The sequence below is a fragment of the Lissotriton vulgaris genome, chromosome 4_1 (assembly GCF_964263255.1).
Source record: "Lissotriton vulgaris chromosome 4_1, aLisVul1.2, whole genome shotgun sequence".
Classification (NCBI taxonomy): domain Eukaryota; kingdom Metazoa; phylum Chordata; class Amphibia; order Caudata; family Salamandridae; genus Lissotriton; species Lissotriton vulgaris.
In genome coordinates this window covers 293,144,898-293,162,706 of record NC_141691.1, presented here as the reverse complement: position 1 = coordinate 293,162,706, position 17,809 = coordinate 293,144,898, and positions in this window count along the sequence as shown.

The window sequence follows — 17,809 nt, the reverse complement described above, 5'->3', positions numbered from 1 at the left end:
TCCGTATCCTCCCATCCTTTAACAAGTGTGTCACACATTACATTAAACACATATCTCTGCCTAGGCGCACTCCACTGAAGAAAGGTAAGCAATATATCTGGTACACTATACAGTGGACCATTCATCATCCATTTATGAGCGAGAGAGTCAAATACAACTCGTTCCTCTGAATCTGGAAGTTGGCTACGAGATTGCCTTCGGGAAAAAGCAGGAGTCCTATTAAAAGGCCCAAAGAGGGGGGAGAAAAGACCAGAGACAGTATCAACTAACCGATTACGAATCGGAGAAGAAGTAGGGAGTAAAACTGGAGACGCAGTATTAATCAAAGGAAGAGAAGAACTAGCCGTTGCAAGAGAAACAGAAGGCGAAGGAGACTGAGGTACAGAAGTTGGTGGCAAAGGAGGTGCCGGCAGTAATACGGGAAGAGGCAATTGCGTAGGAGCCGGAGCTCCTGGCTGAACAACAGGTTGCTGCACAGGTGGCAATAATACAGGTGCATTAGCACCTGGCGCATAAATAAGGCGGAGGTAATTTCAACAAATGGGACATTAAGGGATCTTCATCAAGATCTTTGCGCTGTGGAGGTAACACGGGATAGCACCTATCAATTGCCATCCGATGCTGTCTATTTGAGACCTCAATCGCTCGATCAGTCTCATTGTCTTTAACCCCTTCCATGCTAATGACAAGGCCAGCTCGTCATGGGTGTTACCTGCGCTGCGCTCATGACGAGCTGACCTTGTCATGAACAATGGAAAAAAATGAGTGCTAGCGCCCAGCGGGAAAACCCTTAGCAGCCAAGGTGTTAAATTGCTGGGCAGCCTGTAAAACCATCATATCTTTCATTTTCCTATCTCTTTTTGCTTGTTTAATTTCTCTCTGTTTGGCTTCCTTACGCCAAGGGCGGAAAGAGTCAAACATTGCCGGCCGGGCTTTTCTTTTGAACAGAATTGATTCCAAATTATCTAATATATCTGGCTCAAAGCTACCATTTTGTGGCCACTGTAAAACACCATCTTTCTTCGTGTATCGGATCCATGCCTCGTTAAAGGCAATGGGACCAACACCATGCTTGGAATAGAGCTCATAAGTGGGAGTTCCAACCAGAGGAATCGGACATGAATCCTCGAGCCGGGAATCCCTAGTACAGCAAAAACAACAAAATTTCCTAAATTCGCTCAGACCAGGCATTTGAGCACACTGATCGGTTTACTAACTTCAAGGAGTGAAAGCAAAGAACACAGTACAAAGGTACTCACCCCTCGGCATCGACTATTGCAACAGACGAATAACAAAAATCAAAAACAAAACAAAGAAGTGGGCGCTACCCACGAATACTTAACTAAATGGTCTTCTCACGCCAACAGAGGTCCGTCTAATGTCTCACAATACCAATCATCACCAGAGGGTCCAAGGCAGGGCGGTAGTCAGGGCAGCAGTCATCAGCAGCCGTCTGAAAGGAGTAGCCGCGCTGCAAAAGACCTTCGGTCCACTTCGACATACAGGGGTCGCTTGACGTGGCTCGCAAATCCTCTGGAATTTTCTTGCGGGGCTTCTCACGACCCTCGGGCTGAACCGCTACCACTGAAACTGGCCCACGTTGGGCGCCAGTTGGAGAACTGGGCCTTATGGGCGGCGCAGGGCACGCCTTAATCCCCGAGTTCACCTGCCTTGTAAAAAACAGAGACACAAGACACTCTGTTGAGCGTGGAAGCCAGGTTTATTAGCTGCAGCTAATAACAGTTGTCCCAGAAGTTACACTTGAGGTGGATTCTAAGGAGACTGCCACTTCAATCCGTGGCGTACAATCTTATATAGGAAACACATTTAAGGAGTTTTCTCCTTACACATACAAAACAGGCCAATAGGAAAAGTTGCAAAACAAGCTATCAGGTGTCTCAAATACGCACCTCTCTCAAACCCCGTGTGCTACCCCTCCCGACAAATTAATCAGTGATGGTGTCCACAATCCCCTCTTGCAGGTGGCAGGACGCAATTGTGTGCCTCAAAGGATGGTTGTGTAATAGGAGCATACAAGGAGAGAATAGCGAAGGTCAGTCGGATAAGATAGTATAAGGAAAGAATAGGAGGGGGCAAATAGTTGGCCAAGACAGGGATCAATCGAGCCAGACATGGATTAACAAACTCAACCAGACCCTGACATCGGGTTCCATGAACAAGGACAATGGAGTTATTTTTTAACCGAAAGGACACGTAGCAGCTGGAAAAGCAAAAAGCACATCGTTCGCCGTGCTGCCTGAGTGAGGGCAACACAAAATGGCGGCAGGACACAAAATAGCGGCTAGATACGGGACGAAATCCGAAATCGTAGAACCTCAGGGATATTGCCAGCTATGCGAGTAACACTGTGACAACCCACGGACAAGCATCAACAATGCCAAGATGTGTGGCCAGCAACAGTGTCTCGACAAATTAGATATATGAGGAAGAATTTAGAAAGGGTTGTTTGGGAGATCATCATAGTAAAGTGAGGTTTGGTGGGAGCCAGGAGGGATAGAGATCAACAACAGAGAAGTTAAAACTAATCTAATCTACCAAGTCCCAAAACAGCCATCATTTCAAATTGCAATTAGCAATCTGATGCTTAAATGCCTGGAAATATATTTGTTCTGTACTTGATCACACTCAATGGTTAACATTAGTGTACTTTTTCATCTGTTACTTCTGAATTGTTCCATTGCCAGTGTACTTAGGCACGCACTATATAAACACTTGTAATAAATAAATAATTCAAATACATTTCATGGGTACCCATGTGCTTCCTAATCTTATATAATTTATGTATTGTAGGAAATATACTTTGCTGGCAATATTTCTCAAAAGACTTTCGACACATTCCCTCTTTCTGCTTCAAAAAAAGGATGATCTGCTTGCACTTTACCCGATCTCTATACTACATAGAAAGGGTGCAGCAAAGATCTAATACAAGAAAAGGGATCCCAAAACCAGAAACAAAGATGACACCATCGTACCTTGCTGAAGTAAAAAAATCTTCCCTATAAAGAAAGCCCTAAATCAACGAAACACCCACCTTTTCAAAATTCTTTCATCCTTTGATTACTTCCAGTCTTATGTCACCTTCACATACTCACAACATCTACATCTGTAAAGTTTTTATTTTCATAAGCAAAGGAGCTGTACTGTTCCAATATAATTGAAGATTGAAAACTCTGTATTTAAAGTTGGAATTCCTCTTTTTACATGAGTACCAGTTACATTACAAAAAGTCATGTTCATACTTTTAAGGTATGGGAAGATTAAGTGTTTGCCTAAAATCGCAGGCTGTTGAGTCCACCCCAGGACTTGATCCTGGTTACTCTGCAGTTCCAAACCCGGTACTTTGGTCGTAACATCACATATATCACTCCCCAATCACCAAGAAAATGCCTTCCCTGCAGCAGCCCAAAAATTAACTTGTGAAATACATTTGAAAACAAAGTAAAAAAAGAAAATACTAGCATGTATGCATTATTTTTTATTTCACAGACAGTGCATTTTACACCATGTCAGCTATTTTTAACATCAGAGCCCTTTAATGAAGCTGCTTCAAATAGTCTAATCTATAGGAATCACATAATAGGTAAGAGCATAACTTTTTATGAGTACATTTCACAAAGCTGGGGTAGCCTTTGTATCAAAACATACAAACGAACAGCTTTTCTTTATTAGAGACATTTTACTTCTATAATACGAACTTCGCAGGGGGGCGTTGCATAGCTCTAACTAGAACCAGTCAAATAAGACACATTTTAGCCAGCAAAGCTTTTAGACACATTTTAGCCTAGCCTGACCTCGTCAGCGCCAGCCGCTCAACCCGCCGCGTGGCTCCTGCTGAAGTCACCCGGTCCCTCTGCTGCCACAGCCGCTCATATTTGCTGCCTTTTTCCCGCCGTGTGTCCTGTGCTGCGGTGCCCCTGATTGTGTCCTCTGCATTTTGGTCATCGTAGTTGCCTTTTTTTCCACTGTATCTCTTCTACTGCTGTGCCCCTGATTGTGTCCTCTGCATTTAGGAATTTGTCTTGTGTTTTCATACTTGTGCCTGTGCCCCTGATTTTGTCCTCCTGCTCTAGCGCTTCTAGCCCCTTTCCCCGCTGTTACACCCCGCTCCCTGCCACTGCTCTTCCGCGGCTCTGCCCCCTCCCCTTCTGTTCCCTCGACCCTCTCCCATTCATAACCCCGCTCCCTCCTCCCAGCTGCTCCTCCCCCCCCACTCTCCACTTATAGCAGAGTCCGCACGCACGTGCAGCGGGCATGCCGATTGTGCGCCGAAGGCGTGCCAAAGCAAGCCCGTCTGTGCCCGTCCATGCCTGGCCCGTGTCCAGAGCCAGGACCCCTGGCCCCCGCCGATGCATGACCACCCGATGGACCTACGACGCCGCCACCCTCAACGCACTCAATGCCGGCCGGAACCCTGCCTGCTACCGAGCCACCCCGAAACGCACCCACGGACCCTTTACCTGCAAACCCTGCCGCTTCACCTGCTTCCGAACCTGCACCACACCTGCAAAGCCAAGCACCAGGAACAACCACCTCAAGTGCATCCTGCTGAACACCCGCTCCGTCCACAGACACGCTGTGGAACTCTGGAACCTCCTCGACACAACCTCACCAGACGTCGCCTTCCTCGCGGAAACCTGGATGAACGCCTCCTCAGCCCCCGAACATCACCATTCCGGATGGGTACAAGATACCAGGAGGGACCGTGTCAACCAGACCGGAGGAGGCATCGCCATCGTGCACAAGAACACCATCCGCATCATGACCAACTCGGACGACACCCTCACCGCCGCTGAACACCTCCCCTTCCAGATACACACCGATCCCAAGACCACCCTCAGAGGCATCTTCATCTACAGACCCCGGGACCGCGCACACAATTCAGCGAAGACATTGCAGACTTCATCAGCCCGCACGCCCTCCCCTCCACCAACTACATCCTCCTAGGGGACTTCAACTTCCACCTGGAGAACAACAACGACACCAACTCCACCACCCTGCTGGACAACCTCGCCAACCTCGGACTCAAGCAACTGGTGAACACCCCCACCCACTACGCCGGCCACACGCTTGACCCCGTCTTCTCCTCCAGCAAGCACATCTCCTTCAGCCACTCCACCGGACTTCATTGGACGGACCACAGCTGCATCCACTTCAGCTCCAGAAGAAGCACGACCCACCACCACCCGCAACAGGTTCCTCGCAGGAGCTGGAACAAGATCACCGCCGACCAACTCACAACCTGCCCAGCCAGAACCCTCCCGCCAGCGCAACGGACCCCAACGAAGCAACCAGCAACCTCACACAGTGGATCACCAACTGCGCAGACAACCTCGCACCACTGAAGACCCCTACCAGCAGACCTGGTAACAAGAAAGCCTCCTGGTTCACCGACCAACTCAAGAACTCCAAGAAGAACTGCTGCACTCTCGAGAAAGCCTGGAGCAACAACCAGACCACAGACAACATGACTGCCCTCAAGCACGCCACCCGCAAACACCACCAGCTGATCCGCACCACCAAGAAGACAGCATTCAAGGAACGACTGGACAACACCGCCTACAACAGCAAGGAATTCTTCTGCATCGTCAAAGAGCTCTCCAACCCCAGCGCCAGAAACAACAACATCACTCCCTCGCAAGACCTCTGCAACTCACTCACCTCGTTCTTCCACAGCAAGATCGCCGACATACACAACAACTTTGGCGCACACACCCAACCACGAGCCAACGCCCCCCACCACCACCCTCTGGGCCTGGACTCCGGTCAGCACCGAAGACACCACCCGCGTAATGAACACCATACACTCCGGATCACCAACCGACCCCTGCCCCCACCACATCTTCAACAAAGCCAACTCCATCATCGCACCCCAACTCCGAGACATCATCAACACCTCCTTCACCACGCCACCTTCCCGAAGAGCTGGAAGCACGCTGAGCTCAGTGCCCTCCTGAAGAAACCAACAGCGGACCCCACCGACCTCAAGAACTACCGTCCCATCTCGCTCCTCCCTTTTCCAGCCAAAGTAATCGAGAAGACCGTCAACAGTCAGCTTGCCGCCTTCCTCGAGACGAACGGATACCTCGACCACTCGCAGTCTGGCTTCCGAGCCAACCACAGCACCGAGACCGCCCTCATCGCAGCCACAGATGACATCAGATCCCTGCTCAACAAAGGGGAAACAGCTGCCCTCATCCTCCTGGACCTCTTCGCAGCGTTCGACGCGGTCTGCCACCGCACCCTTGTGCAACGCCTCAACAACACCGGAATCCAAGAGAAGACACTGGAATGGATCATCTCGTTCCTCACCGGAAGAACCCAGAGGGTCCGCCTGCCCCCGTTCAGATCCAAGGCCACCGAAGTCATCTGCGGCATTCCACAAGGGTCATCACTCAGCCCCATCCTCTTCAATGTCTACATGAGCCCCCTCGCAGCCATCGCACAACACAACCTTAACATCATCTCCTACGCCGACGACACCCAGCTGATCCTCTCCCTCACGAACGACCCCGCCACCGCCAGAACCAGACTACACGAAGGGATGAAAGACGTCGCCGAGTGGATGAAGAACAGCCGCTTGAAACTGAACTCAGACAAGATGGAAGTCCTCATCCTGGGATCATCGCCCTTCGCCTCGGACGACTCCTGGTGGCCCCCTGCCCTGGGCACCGCTCCCAAGCCAACGGACCACGCACGTAACCTGGGCTTCATCCTGGACTTCTCCCTCTCGATGACCAGACAAGTCAACACCGTCTCTTCGTCATGATTCAACACCCTGCATATGCTCCGAAAGATCTTCGGGTAGATCCCCACTGAAACCAGGAAGACGGTCACCCAGGCACTCGTCACCAGCCGACTGGACTACTGAAATACCCTCTACGCCGGAACCACAGCCAAAGTTCAGAAAAGACTCCAACACATCCTAGAACGCCTCCGCATGACTCATCCTGGACATCCCCCGACACAGCCACATCTCCGGACCCTGAGAGACCTGCACTGGCTCCCCGTCAGCAAGAGGATCACGTTCAGACTCCTCACCCATGCACACAAGGCTCTCCACGACCTGGGCCCCAGGTACCTCAACAACCGCCTGACCTTCTACATTCCCACCCGCCAGCTATGATCCACCAGCCTCGCCCTCGCCGCCGTTCCACGCATCCGCAGAGCCACCACCGGAGGAAGATCCTTCTCCTACCTGGCAGCCAAGACATGGAACTCCCTTCCCATCCACCTCCGACTGACCCAGGACCACCTTTCCTTCAGGAAGCAACTCAAGACCTGGCTCTTCGAGCAGTAGTAGACCCCCCACCCCCCTCCCCCCCAGCGCCTTGAGACCCTTCCGGGTGAGTAGCGTGCTCTACAAATGCTATGATTGATTGATTGATTGATTCTATAGCTTGAATTACCAAACTTTACTGGGAAAAAGAAACTACCAGTTGAAGTTCATGGTGAAGGATACCAAACAAAAAAATGCCTTAAGGGGTCTCTTAAACTGGGTCAATTTGTATTATATGCCCTGCATTGAAACCCAAGCCACTTGCCACCAAGAGTCAAAAACTTGAGACATAGGGAGCCGAATAATTCACATATATTTTTTTTACATAACAAAGGCACATGCACATCTTGGTATACGACCGAGCACATCAACACTGAATAATTGTGAATGGACGTACTACACTATTCTCTATTATAAGTTAATTAACAAATGAGCCACATGACGCAAATCTTTTCCAAAAACATTAACCATCAGAGATTTTGCTTGCAGAACTGGCCAACGATTCTGTTGGACAACATAAAAACACTGTTGTTGCTTAACCACATACCCTGTAGAGGTGTCCTCAGCAGGTAAAAAAAAACTTAGTAAGAGCACAAGACTGTCTGGAAAGAATTAAAGCACGTGGTTGAGGACGCTTTGGGACACACCCACTTTTTTCACTGGGGATATTCACTGCACACCGGGAAACCGAGGCCCTCAGTTTCTATCTGGACACCAGTTTTCCAGTTCAGGGAGTTGCACATCACATGTACTGCTGCAGCCAAACACACCAACTTCTGCTTCTCATCATGTGCACAATCTGCATGCAAAAGTTGGGCCTTTGGGGAATGGAAAAACATATTATTGCTGAAAAAACGTTCAACTTGGACAGAGGGCAGCAGACAGCTGCCTTAACTATTCAACGAGCCTTCACCCTTACTGTCTCCCATTACCAGGCACAAGATGAGATCACAGAGGCTTGTGTTTCACATAATTTTTCTAGTGTTCTAAAAGAAATGAGCATTTTTTTTAAAACACTCACTGTTTATCCAGCAATCAGTCAATCTACGTGGATCTGTTTTATTCAATAGAATTAACATGCCACATTTCTGCCCTTGCAGGCCGTTATTAACCACACCACACTTTATTGTTGGTGCAGAGGAGCAGAATGTGGTGCAACATACAGAGCTGCTGACTATGGGACTGGGGACGCGGGCTCAATTCTCTGCATCAGCTCTACTTCCAATTAGTAACAAACTAAATACTAAATAAAAATTCAACTATATCACAACAAAAAAAGAAATGAATATGTAGAGGATGCATGCCCTGTCATATTAAAGCATTTTATTGTGATGGGATGGCAAAGCAAAGGATAGGCTGCATGCCCAGATGGGAGGAGGGGCCATCACGCAGCTGTGAAGATGCATGACCGCATTGCGATGGACGGCAAAAAGAATCATTTTGTGAAGTCGCCATGGGGTGGGAACAGACACAGAATGGATGGACAAATACGAATAAAAAGCCAGCTTTTCAGAATGCCACAGGTAACAACCAATGGCAATCGTTGGGCATGTCAAAAGCCCACAGAAGAGATAACAACAGGTCTTGCAGAGGCTCGACCTAACAACAGCATCCTTACTTCTATGTCTGGTGCAAGATACTGCGCTAAGAGATATATTCTACCTTATACTTTCAGGTGTGTGGTATGTCTGATGCAAAATGTTGAATTGCAGATGTTTAAGGGGGTGTTCTCCAGTACTTTCGAGGTAAAATGTAATGTTTCCTATCCCTTTCACTCAAGTCCCTGCCTCTGTCCTTGGACATTTTTCTTTCAGATTGGTAAGTTCGCAGTTAGACATTCTTACCAATGCCTGATATAAGTGTATGACTTAATGCATCATTTCCCTAGCATCAACAGTAGATGTTACACTTCATGTCAGTGCCAGGATACCCTTCCCGGTGAGATGTGCACTACTGAAATACACATAACATAATATGTTGGAGGTTCAAAATGGTGACCTCCCCAAGTCTGTTTCACTGTCCTAGAGAGTTTTTCCATGAATCAAGAACTGTTCTGCTGGAATAGTGTAGTTCAGTGTCATTTCAGCTGTCCAGCCTGAGAAAGGTCCCCATCAAACTCACACACCATAGTAACTGATTAGACCAGTCAGACCCATGCAAACATGGTACACCCAAAATGCTTGGGGTGTATGCCTTTCTCGAGTTTATTTACATCACATATCTATTCAAGAAATACCTTGCCTCATTCAGCAGCTCCTGCAACCTTTCGACTAGAGGAACAGACTCTCATGCCTCAACTTCAAAAATGCCCTTTTTCCCATAATGTAAAAAAAGAAATTCAAGTCCATTGTTGTTGAAGTGAAGTTGAAAATCTTCTGAAATTGAGCGGCTATGTAGTAAAATGTATAGTTTAGACCCCAGTTCACCTTCAAAGGTGGAAAGTCGGATTTTGCTCAAGTTGCCCTATGCCTCTCTGAGACCCCTATCAAGTTGAGAATCATGGAATCCAGTTCCTAAAATAGTGTAATAGCTACCATCACAGACCGATTGGCAAAACAGTACAGCAAATAGAGAAGGACAACTATTTTGACCAAGCTCCCCATTACCGAAAAAAAGGCACAGATATGCAAAATGAAACACTTCTTCTCAGAGACAAGATAGGTCTATTGATATTTCCAGCTACAACATCCAAACCTGCTTGGTATATCTGGATGTCCAAACATTTGAACCTGTTGGGCTCCGATCTATGGGGCCGATTATGATGGCGCAGACAAAGTCTGCCCGCCATCATTGGTGCAAAAGGGACTGCCCGCCATAGGTGCGCCGGTCCCGCAAAACGAATTAGGATGCGCCCTCCACACTGGCGGGCGCATCCTGTATGTTTACATTGCGACAGGTGTCGGCACCCGCCACAATGTAAAAATACAGGTTTTGCATGTACATGTACAACGTGGCAGGCACCTTGTGGTGTCTGCCACCTTGTACATGTACATGCAGGGGGTACCCTACGTGCTGTACCCTACGTGCACATTACCCCCCACCCACCTCAGGGGGCCCGCAGCAGGCCCCCAAAGGCATTCTCTGCCTCTCTTTTTGCGGCGGGAACTCCGCCGCAAAAGACAGGCATCATAATGCCCATGGTGGTGCCTGCATGGCACAGCCTCCATTACCCCATGGTACCTGGTCCCGCATGGGCCCCCTTTGCGGGACCATGGTGGTCGGTCTTTCCGTCCGTCGCGGTACCTTTCCCATTCCCACCGCCATCCTAATTTGGCAGTGGGAATATTCAGGGTGATGGCGGGAAATCCACCACCAGCGGGCCGGCGTCCTCACCGCCGGCCCAGTGGTGGCGGACTTCCCGCCATCGTAATCGGCCCCTAAGATCTCTGGTAAGTAGAGACATATTGATCATCTCAATTGGCAACTTAATTGTGAAAAAGATAGACTTAGTGCAGTTACCCTTTAAATCTTATAATGTATCAGACTCTTCCAAATCATGTATCATTCGATTTTGCCTGATATCCTTCCCATCTATCTGTATATGAAATGTATATAACTGTACGGTATAGGTCATGCCTCATATGTATATGGACCTCCAACTGAGAATAATAAATGCCATCCCCAGGATGGAGGCCATTCCTGAAGACCAATTCCATAACATGAAATAATCCCCTAATACTGGGTTAAGTGCTGTACCCAGACACACAACTGCATGCTCTTTGTGTACCACCCCTAGGCAGTAAAAAAAGGATTTGGTTCACTATAACTTAAAATTATTTAGTCGATTTTAAACATTGAAAAAAAGGTGGCAAAATATCCTATCAAGATAATCTAACTTCGGGATAGCCATGGGAGCAAACAGCACCTCAGTGGGTCATCTAGGCAATACACCCTGTAGATTTACATGTCAGCAAGTCACATGGTCTGTGTTTGGGTACGTAAAATTTGGGTGGAAGTCCATCCACTCCTGGGGACTTCTCAGAGGCTAGCTCAGAAATATCTCCCTTAATTTCTGCTGTAATCAGAGACGCTTCAAATTCCTCTGTTTTAAATGTAGTTAATGTTCTTAGCGCTGTCCTTTTCATGTATCTACCTGGGTCCAAGATGTTTGTCTCTTTTGACTGTACATATGTCATAGTACTAATCTAAGAACTCTTGATTGTGCGGCCATTGAGAAGCCACTTGTCCCAGTTTGTTGCAAATACATATTATTGATATCCCTTGGCATCGGGTATACTCATCATAGATAATATTCTTCTTGTTTTCTTCTCTGTCATGTTTTTCATTGTGTATTTGTTATAGCCAAGACGTTGCATGGGCTCATACAAGACCCATGCACTTTCATACATTAACAAATACAAACAACACCCCTCCTCCCCAAGACCACAACCCAACTCCCCCCTTCCAGTATCAAACTAATAGCATCCTATATACTCCATATAGCCCATCAATCCCCATCAACCTGAGTTCAGGTGTCCATAATATTAGCAATAATGGAATTGCTAGCAGAGGACCTGTTGGCTTTAGTGTTCCATCCCTAATTGTCCTCCCCACCATCCTCCCACTCCCACTTTGCCCCCCACCACTAAACAAAAGCAGAAGATTGAAAGAAACACTGGCCACTCAGTCTTGGAACAAAGATGTTGTTCCTGTTACATTTTACTTACTCTTAAAATCCCCAAGAGAAATTGATTTTTCATGATGTTGTGTTACTGTATTAGTATTCAAGCAACAGAATACACATGTACAGTGAGTACTATGAAAAGAGCTGGCTCTATATATCTGTGGAAGTTCAGTTTGTGGGAGGGTGTCTATAACGGGTATTTACTGAGAGCTATGGAGTTCAGGCTAAAGACAGAGCAAATTTCTCACAGTGCCTATCACACGTCAGTAAGGGTTTCAGAATACATGATCATCGAATCCTTAACTTTTCCACAGAGCATTCACAGTAATGGGCAGACTTTCAAATTGGAAATGTGAGTCTATGCAAAAGTGTTTGAAGAAAGTACACTGCTGTAAAATTATTGCGAGGGTGAAAGATAAAGAAAAGACAGTACTTACAGGTGAGTGCGTTCAGTGTGTGTGGAGTAGGTGAGGTGACAGGGATTCAAGAAAGTATGTGCAGGAGAGAGAGAAAAGAGGGCACTGAAAAGGAAAGAGATGAGCTGAGAGATATACAGATAAAGGGTTTCTGAAAGATATCAGGAGAAGTAATGAGCAAAAGTGTGTAGCTGAGAGACTACATAAGAAAGTGTTGTGAAGAGGAGAACTGTAGTGCTTGAACTTCTCTGAAGACCACTAAGCATTCAACAGATCTTAGTAATGTTTTATTCATAATCTGCTTAAAAATGTTAATGTCTTTTTAAATGAATGTCTAGGATTGGGTGTGTATGAATATGTCTATGCATATGTGACACATGAGTACACAGTCTTCATAATTGCTTGTTGTAGGTGGCACCACCACTTTTATCTGTTGCCTTTTGTGTTTACCGCCACCCCCTCACCTTCCTTAAAAATCACTACTAGAGACTCAACTGTGCGCGGTGCACATACAACTCATACTGTTTCTAATATTAACAAATCCAAAAAACAATCCTCCTCTCTCAAGACAGGCCAGCAGCCCCCATCATCTAGTATCAAATCAATAACATTCTGTATAATAAGTCTTCATAAACAGTTTATGGAGCGAGGGATTCAACATTTTTTACCAAAGTCCTTACAGAAGGCACTCTCTATCTTCTTATATAACCTTTATCTTTAAAAGAAGAAATGTAAATGAACTAAGACCTGTATTCTGGATGTATTTCTTTGCAGATACATCTCCAAAAAAGCCACCTGGTTTACAAATCCTCAGCAGATCTTCGAGTGATCCTTCCCAGCACATCATCTTTCAGTGATGACTAATCAGAATCTGATCCAGCTTTCGTCAAATCCAGTGCTAATACTTGAGTAGGAAAGGTGTAGCTGTTGTGGCTGAATTACACTGTTGTGGGTCTTTGGGTGTGTTGCTGGCCCTCACTGTGCCACTATAGGACTTTTACTAAGCTTTTCCTATGTTAGAAGAGTTATTCCCCATTTTCAATCGCTCCTATTGACCAGTCCTTAGTACTTTAGTAGGAGGTTGTCGTTTGCATAGTATTCCACATGTGCGCACAAGAGTTAGGGAATACCTTAATCTATGTTTCTGAATAGCCCTTCAGATTGAATTACTTTTATAAGGTTTCTCAGGCGAGGTATTTGCTTTGTGGATTGGGTCCACTGCATTCAATTGTTCCTAGCATGCAATAGACCTAGAATAAATGCTGCAATGCATGTTGATAGAGCTTACGAAGTTAGGAAGTTGAAAAATCCTAAAGCTCTTTGACCATAGTTTGACTTTCAATTGTGTCAAAACATCACTACTTTGTACCCCTGACAGAATCATGGTACCACGATGTAAGGCAGCGTTGCTGAGATTTTATGTCCACTGCTGAAATGCAAAGATGGTGTCTTTTTGGGCAATGGAAAAAAGATGCTCATTGAGCAGTGCTAATTGTTAAACCATCCTATAGGTGAACAGGCGGGCACATGTTATTTCTCTCTGCCTGTGATGCAGCAAATGTTCATAATTTTAAATATTGAAGCAAGATAGCAAAAAGCAGAAACAAGAGTTTTTGGAGCCGACACTGGGAGCCCTTTGTAGATTTATTTTCCAGACCTTGACTGATGCCGTGATGGGGGTCAGATTATGCATATTTTCGGATTTCATTGTTGAGAAGTGATTTGGAACTTGCCAGTTTCCAGTCCCCTTCACACTGAATTGGACCCCTGACCTGGGGCTGTGTGTCTGTTTTGGGGGATTGAGCGAGGTGGGGGTGCAGATTAGACTCCAACTGGCTCGCTCAACCACTTGCTATTCAGCGGGCACTTGAAGGCCGCACCTCCCTGCTCTGCGGTTGTGAGATATCTGAAACTAATGTTTGCAAACAGAAATTTGATTGACAACCTAATGATCTCCATCTTTTTTCAAAGCGTCCTCGGCCGCTTAAAGAGCTTTAGGTTTAAAAGTTTCTGGTTTATGAATAAAATAGGATCAGTATTCACTTAAATTTAATCCCCATGGAAACTTGTTTCTGAAAGTCAAGGCTGCAGAAGCAAAGCTAATGGTAATCTGAAAAAAGGAGGAAAACAATGCATAAAGCAAAATAGCCTGTTGAAAATTAGTCAGGAGAGAAAAGTGTGTAGAAGTGGGCAGGTGTTCACTAGCAAGTGGCTACGGTTCTGGGACCTCTCTTTCTGTTTGCCTGAACCAATGAAAATTAGTCGGGATCAGAGTGCAGAGAATGAGCTGTCATGCACATAATCCGAAGAAGAGCTGTATAAAAGGAACATTTAAATCTACATTCAAAGAGCAGTACGTTGGATTTGCTATTCAAATTCTTTATTGGGCTTCATCTGGGTTTACACTAGATGGGACACGTTCCTTTAGCAAGAAATCTTGTAAAATGTACCCTTTCATAATCATTGCATGTATTTCAGCTTAAAAGTGGATGCTCAGGGGGAGAGGCCGGTGTTGTTTTTCACTAATCAGCAAATATAATCTAGTAAGCAAATCTCTGGGTTTCTTTTTAAATGTAATCATCTATGTGTATTAGATCGTTAATGCAGAAATTACATGCATAATGGGTAATTGCACTAAAACGTTTTTGCTTGCATAAACTCGCCTCCTGAATCGCAGAGCCCTGGGTGTTGATGTGTTTTTAAGAAATTAAGATAAATGGAGCTGGCTGTCAAGGCCCAGGCTATTACTCTGCGATTTATGTTTGCTTGACTGTCCAGTGCGAAAATACCATCTTGTGCTCATTAATTTAACATAATTTGATTGAATTATTCCATTGAATTAGCCATGTTTAAAACATTAAGAATCTTTAATAGCAGAAAAGGGCGGTTTACGCGTGGGCTTTTGCATGTCTCGTGTTATTATAGATTTATTATTGTGAAATACTGGCTGGCTGAATGCTTCACAAGGACATAAGGCATCGTATTGCTCTTTGACCCGTTTTTATCTTTGATTTCACAGTCATCAGCACTTTTGATCTGACTGGTAAGTATATCTGGACAAGCCAGATTATCAGTTTGAAGAGACAAGCTAGCGCTGAACGTGATGTCCAACTTGGAACTAAAGGCCTTATTTATGAAGGCTGTGCAACACTTTTGCGTCACCGTTACTTCACTTTTTGTGGTGCAGTGGCTGCATAAAGAATGCTCCGCATTGCGCCATATTTTCAAGGTGACGCATCTAGGCAGATGCATCACCTTGTAAAGCCCTGCGCCACATTATACCTGCGTCGGGTATAATGTAGGATGGATGGGCGTTCCCACGTAAAAAAAGGGCCGTACAAGTGAGTGTTGCAGTGAAATCTATGAGATTTCACTGCGACATTTCTAGGACTCCAGGGTGATGCAGTACAATGGGAATAGGCCTATCCCATGCTTTGCTGGAGTTACGTCATGCTTGCGACACAACTCCAGCAATGCGTGACTTTTGCGCTGACATATACGCCAGGATTCCTGACGTATCTATCATTACTTGCAACTTGGAGCGCAGTACATTAATTAAAGCACATCCATGGTGTCGCAACGAGGGTGCAGCGAACACTGTTGCACCGCTGTTTTATGGCACTGATGTGACAGTTTTCATAAATGAGGCCTTAGTACCTACGTAAGAGCTGAGCCAGCAAACAATTGTCATGTAGTCGCAAAAATAATTTTCTGTACGTCCCAGAAATGCTGGAAATTTTGATAAATATATGTGTAGATAACTCAAGACCCTTTAAAAATGAAAAAGAAGAAAATCAATGTTCATTTATTAAACATTTGCGTTTCAACTTTCATTAATAGTTTTAGAGTTCCTTCATAAATGTCAATATTTCAACATGTGAAAGTTTTAAACATGCCCGGTCTTGGTAAAGAGCTGTAGATTACCTGTGCGTGGAGAATTGTCACAGTGGGTCTGTAACGCAGTCAAACGTAGTCAACTGTCCTGAATTCTGTGGGATTGTACCCTATTAGTTAAAATTTGGTAAATATATGTTCATCACCTGAAAGAAAAAGTGCAGTGACTGTGTGGTTAGGAAAGTAGTATCTGCTTCTCATGGTTACCCCCACTTTTTGCTGATGTCACACTGTTTTTGGCCAAGTCTGAAAGGGGTCCTGCTATCCAGGACCCCAGTCTATCTGCTTTCTCCTGTAAATTGATATGCATGTACTTTAGATACACTCCAGATTGGATTCTGAGGTACCCTTATCAGTCCCTAGTTATTAAAACCAATTTAATTCAAATTATGTCTCATGATTGCCACCCAGACGTAGTCAAACAGGATTTTGAAATTATTTGTAAAAATGTTCCTAAAGACTTGACCAAGCTCCTTAAAAGGAGGGCCCCTCAAGAAACAAGATGGTTTAATGCCGAGTGCACCGGGGCGCATAAAGACGTTAAGAATGCCTTGCATGCAATCCCTTGTGGCTGATCTTTAATCAAGAAAGCAAGGCAAACTTGTGAACGAGTAATTAAGCAGAGAAAGGATGACCTGAGAAGACAAGCATGGGAAGATCTTAAAAGAGCTAGTGCTCTCAGGGATTCTAAAAGTTTCTGGGAATATCAATCACCCCCTTTTCACTAACGAGGTGAAGAGCATGGAGTCAACAATACTAGGGGAAGCCTGGGAACTTCATTTTACCAATAATTTTAACCCAAACTGCGTCTCTCCTGATGAACAAAGGGATGGACTGGTAATTAATTTAGATACAGCGTATCACCTTAGTTCCTCCCTGACTGTTGGTGAGGTTAAAGACTCTCTAACAAAGGGTATTTCCTCAAAAGCACCAGGCCCGGACGGGATGCCCCTGGCCTTTTTTAAAAGCAACCACAAACTATGGTCTCCATTATTGGTTAATGTTTTCAAAGCTGTAATAGTGGGACAGATCCCCTCATGCCTTTACTGTCTTTATGTTGGCATTAGACTTGAAAGTAAATTTTAGTAAATTATTATGGTGTGTGGTCCTAAACAATCGAAAATAAGTAACCCTGGGCGGTGACCTTCACTCCGCTCGTGGAGTCTGCGATGTTTCGGTAATTTTCCGGTTCACGTAGAGTGCGAAGTTGCAAAATACTACGCAATCTACAGCGTAACGTAGTGTTTTTCTTCCTCGCGCACTCAATATGCCTTCTCACGGGCGCAGTAACGTCTTACCGTGGTTCTGCATTTGCCAATTTGATTGTCAATCCCGGTCGTCCGTGGCACGAGGTTTGGAATCCGGCCGCATGATCCCGCGAGACTGTGCGAACACGAACACGTCATTCGGATGCGCTATCTCCTTCCAGCGACAGTGTTGGTAAGATCGCGTTCCCGAACACGCAGAAACTACAATCTGGCATGAATATCTCTCGAGCACAAAAAAACATTCTCGAAAATGATCATTTTGCTCAGAAAAACTCCTCAGATTGTGATTTGGCTGTAGTCTTTTGTGCAA